This window comes from Phalaenopsis equestris, unplaced genomic scaffold, assembly GCF_001263595.1.
Source record: "Phalaenopsis equestris unplaced genomic scaffold, ASM126359v1 Scaffold000408, whole genome shotgun sequence".
Lineage (NCBI taxonomy): Eukaryota > Viridiplantae > Streptophyta > Magnoliopsida > Asparagales > Orchidaceae > Phalaenopsis > Phalaenopsis equestris.
The window spans coordinates 268,940-274,119 of NW_018164849.1; positions in this window are offsets into that span (position 1 = coordinate 268,940).

Here is a 5,180-nt window from a genome sequence, read left to right on the forward strand (position 1 = left end):
AGATCGGCAGTGGTCTTCTCCTTGACGACGTTGTGTGCAACGGACATCGATAAGGTCAATCGAATAACCCTCAGAATTTGTCGATCCAACAAATTTCATTCAGCCTCATCTATACTTTAAGGTATTTTCCCCAATAAAGGAAGATGAAGTTTCTTACCATAGAGGTAGTCATCTATCTGTATCCTTTAATAACTAAAATCTGTGTCATCAAACTTCTCGATCTCTGAAACCTTCACTTCATCTGCAGTCATCATTCTTTCTCGGATCCGAATAAAGCTCTGATATCAGTTATTTTGAGATATACACGTTGATGTGGTATATATATAATAGAAGAACGATCTTTGAAGCAAAAAAATAGAATGAGAAAAATTCACACTAGAAAACAGTAACATAGCGGAACACATATTTACGTGGTTCGGCAAATTGTCTATGTCCACACAGTTGTAGAGGATTTTACTACTTGAGGAAATTACACCAGTCCGACTTACAAGAGAAATTTCTCACTTTGTTGCTCTCTTCTTCTCTCTCTGTTCTTTTCTCTCTACACCAAGATACACCGAAGAAGATAAACTTCTAAGAGACAAACACAATTTCTTTTCTGCCACAAGCCACCAAGAAGAAGCCAAGGGAGAACAATCTTCTTCTTCTTCTTTCTTCTTCCTTCTACCACAAGAACCACTCCTTACACTTCTCTTCCTCTATCCCGAAAAAGAAGCCGAAGAAGAACACCAAAAGGCCATGCACTCTATTAAATCTGAAGGAGAGCCGCTCCTTTTATCGTGAAACAACAGGGAGCGATCGGACGAAGCGAAGCTTCGTTTCGCGGGCGCGGGAGTAGGCGGAGGCGGGAGCGGTTTCGTGATCGAGCGGGAGCGGGAACGGTTTCACAATTGGGAGAGCGAGAGCGGGAGCGGTAGGCGGTCTGAACCGGGCTCTAGCATAACAGTGCTAATTCGAAAGTGCCTTGATTGGAGATGAGTGATAAGAGTATGATATCGATGTCGGGGCTCTTGTTTGAGGCTGTAGAGAGCCTTTTTTCAGCAACACACAAAACGAGGGTATTGTTGATCATAGAATTCTTGAGGTTCAGATATGTAGATTGTTTCCTCCAATCGTTCATGAAGGAAGGCATTAGCAACATCAAGTTCGCAAATTTTCCATTGATTTTGGAGAGCTATGGTGAGTAGAATGTGAATTGTGAGAAGCTTAGCCATGGGATTAAAAAGTGGCGGTGCAGTCAAGACGCTCTTTTTGTTTGAAACCTTGAGCGACCAAACGAGCTTTATACTTGGTGACTGTGTCATCGAGACTAAACTTAGTGCGGGAGGTCCATTTTCAACCTATGATGTTTTGATGAGGTGAAGGGTCTACCAAACCCAAGTGTCTTGCTTGTGTAAAGCTTTGAACTCCAAAGAAATAGATTCCTTCCAGTGACTATGTTTGACAACTTTACCATAAGAGTTGGGGTCGATATTGTTTGAAACTGATGTGGTCAGGTTTAGGATTTGTTTCGGTTTGAGGGACCAGATTTTGGAGTGTGTTGAGTGGTTGGAGGGCCTAATATAGTAGAGAGGGTTGTAGGTATTTCAGCTTGCAGAGGATGGCAGGGTGGTTGGGAGTGTGTTGAGTGTGGATTGGTTTGCACCCGTGGAGAGTAAGTTATTACTTGTAGAGAGGGCAGAAGTTGGAATTAGAAGATTAGGAGGGATGATAGTATTGGAGGTGATGGATGGAGTGGGAGAAGAGTTGGTAGTGTTGAATAGAAATTTTTGTTCATTGAAAATAACGAGGCATGAGACTATGATAAGATCTGTTTAAGGATAGTAGCAATAGTAGCCTTTATGCGAGGAAGAATACCCAATGAAGATAAGTGGTGGAGCTATGAAGGATAGTATGTGTAGAGGTTGTAGTTTTTGCTAAGGAAAGCATAGGCAGCCCAATATCCAAAGGTGAGAGCAGGTAGGTGGGGAGTTATATAATAGCTCATGGGGAGACTTGTGTGAGGTGGTTTTGGAGAGCATGTGATTTATGAGATAAATTGTTGTCATAAGTGCAGCTGTACAGAATTGGTGGGTAGTTGAGCTGTTAGAAGAATATTTCTTGTGGTTTCAATGAGGGAATAATGCTTACGTTAGGCTACCCCATTTTGTTGGGGTGTGTAGGGGCAGCTGAACTAATGAAGGACACCATGGCTTTAGAGATAGGTTTGTAGGATGTGAGATATGAATTCTCCCCCTCCAAAATGTAGGATTTTGATATTTTTATTGAATTCATTTTTAAGCATTTTATGGAATGAGATAAGCTTGTTTGTAGTTTCAAATTTAGCAACAATTTGAAACAACCAAATATAACTAGAATAGTCATCCACTATAATAAGATAATATTTACAACCTTGAAGAGAAATAGTAGGGGCATGTCCCCAAACATCATCATAAACAAGTTCAGCTAGAACATTTTGTTTTGAAATTAGAAATAGGAAAAGATTGCCTATGACTTTTTGAAGAATTACATCCATTGCGAAAAAAAAAAAGTGGGAATATTTATGGTAGTTGTTCGGGAGATGGTTTTGATAGTAGCAAGATGAGGATAACCAAGCCGTCGATGCCACATAGCAGTAAAAGCTGGGGGATTGATGGGCACAAAGAAGGTTGAGATAGGATAGAGTCCATCCTTGCTAGGTCCTTGAAGGAGGATTTGAATGGTGGTTCGATCCTTGATAACAAAGTCAAATTTGTTAAAGATGATATCATAGTTGTTATCAGAAGTGAGTTGAGAGACAAAAAGAAAGATGTGTGTTAAATACGAGAGTATAGAAGTTGAGGGAGCTGAAGCTTACATTGAGGTGTGGGTAAGATATCTTTACCAGAGTGAGTGATAGGGAGAGTTAAGCCATCTCCAATGGTAACTGAATTAGAGCCAAAATAGGGTGTGGCAAGTTGGAGATGTTCTAGGTTGGATGTGAGATGAGAGTTTGCTCCGGAGTTTAGCATCTAGTCATTGGTTTCAGCATTTGTGTATGTAAGGAGAGCTACGTTAGTCTTTGTTGAAGGATAGGTGGTAAAGTTAGCCCAGTGCCAGCAGATAATAACATTGTGTCCCAATTTTCAACAAATTTGACAGGTAAGTTGAGAAGATGAGTTTCCAAAATTGCAACCACCACGAGTTGACAAAGAGGTGCCGCGAGTGCTGTTGTTACCTCGAGGAGCTGAATCGTGCTTCCCACAGCCTAGACCAACAGTGAAGTTGCTTGATTGGGATGAGAAGAGAGCTACTGCATTGAGGTGTGAATTCTTGGCAAGTTCAGGGCTGATATTAGTTTCTTCACTGCATAGCAAGGAGTAAAGATCATCGAGCTTTATGGGTTTGGATCATGTGTGATGGTTGTTTTGAAGGATTGGTAGGGGTTGGTAAACCATTGAGAGTGTGAAAAATAATGTCTTCCGGATCAATATGTCCACCACCACCAGCAATATTATCAACAAGCGATTTAATCTGAAGGAGATACTGGGTCATTGGTTTATCCTTCATAGAAATGTGGTGGAGTTCATTCCTTAATTGAATGACCATGGATTGATTGGCTGTTGAAATCAGTTGTTAAGGGTTTTCTAGATTTCCGAGGTTGAGGATGTAGGGGAGAATGGTGGGAGATATAGTAGAGTAAATGGCTGCCGATAAATTCTGATCTACTAGATGCCAAATAAGGAATTGCGGATCTGAGTAGAATGACCGTCGAGATCGGTGATTTGAGGTGGAAGAGAGGTTGCTGAACCATCCAAGAAACCATCGAAGCCATTGGCTTTGAACAACTTGTAAATTTCAGATTTCCAGGTAGAATAGTTTTCAGTGGTAAGTTGAATATGAGATATGTTTTTGATGTTTGATATCAAAAATTTTAGGGATGAAGGTATGGAGATTTCAGTCATTGTAGAGTTGGAGATGTTTGAGGTTGGGTAGGTGTAAGAAGAGATAGGGAGAAGAAAATAGGAGGATTGTTAGACTAGGGGAAAAGAGATGTCAACCTCAGCTCTGATACCATGAGAAACTCCATGGATTTCCCATGGAGAAGATGCCACGGGCTAGGCTGCAATACAGAGAGCAGGAATTGAAATGAGAAAACTAAAGCCTCACATACCCATCCATTAACAGAAAACCTATATATATATATATATATATATATTACATAGGCAATACAGAAAAATATAAAAGGAAAGCACAGGAGTACAGAAAATATATTAGAGAAGTGGGAAATCATGATATGACAGAATATGGAGCATAACAAGTGGTACTGCTGTCAGAGGTTTGTTACTGTGAATGCGGAGAGCAATCCGGCGGGTGATAATTGTGAGAAGTGTAGCTGCTAACTATAAAATCTAAACCTTCCCCTTTTTCTGTAACATTTAATTTGCCATGTATTACAAAGTATTAATGAAAATTTAATGAAATTTTGATGATTACCATGAAAACATTCCTTCCTCTCTTTTCCCTATCTAAATACCTCCACATGTCCTGACCCTTTTGATCGTCTCTCAATATTTTTGACTTATCAATCTCATTTTTTATCAAAATTGAACAATTTTTTGTTTTGCATTTTCAACACTCAATCTTCTACAAGTTTTTTATCAATATTTTGAATTCCTGACCCCGCGTTCCACATTTTTTCGCGTCCCTATTGCATGGATGCCCCACGGGCTTTGGTATCCGCTTCTTTATTCTCCTCTCTCGCCTCTGCCCTAAGTTTTTTCTCCTATCTTGCTGCTCTACATTCTCCGGCACCGGTGGCGCAGGATTACCGGCGTTTGGTTACTTCGCTCTCCTTCGTCAATCCTTTCTCTTTGCGGTTTTTTTCCCTCACGGTGGCTTTGCTGTTTGCGATTTCTGCTCTTTTCTCTGTGATTTGTGGTTCAATGAGGTTGGCTTCACTTTGTGGTTTGTGGCTTTACTCTATGAAAAAATTGCATTTACTTTTCTATGCTGGAGGAATGGATTTTGAATTTGCATTTCTTTTTTCGTGAATTTTGGATGTTGCTCTTCGGGTTTGCTCTCTATCTCAATGGGGTTGGTCTATGTGGTTTGCTCTCTTTCTCGAAAAGGTTGCTCATTGTGTTTTGCGGCCGCTGTCTATGCTCAATGAATTTTTTGTTTTGTTGCTCCATCTCTCAGATGGGTAGCTCTATGTCTCG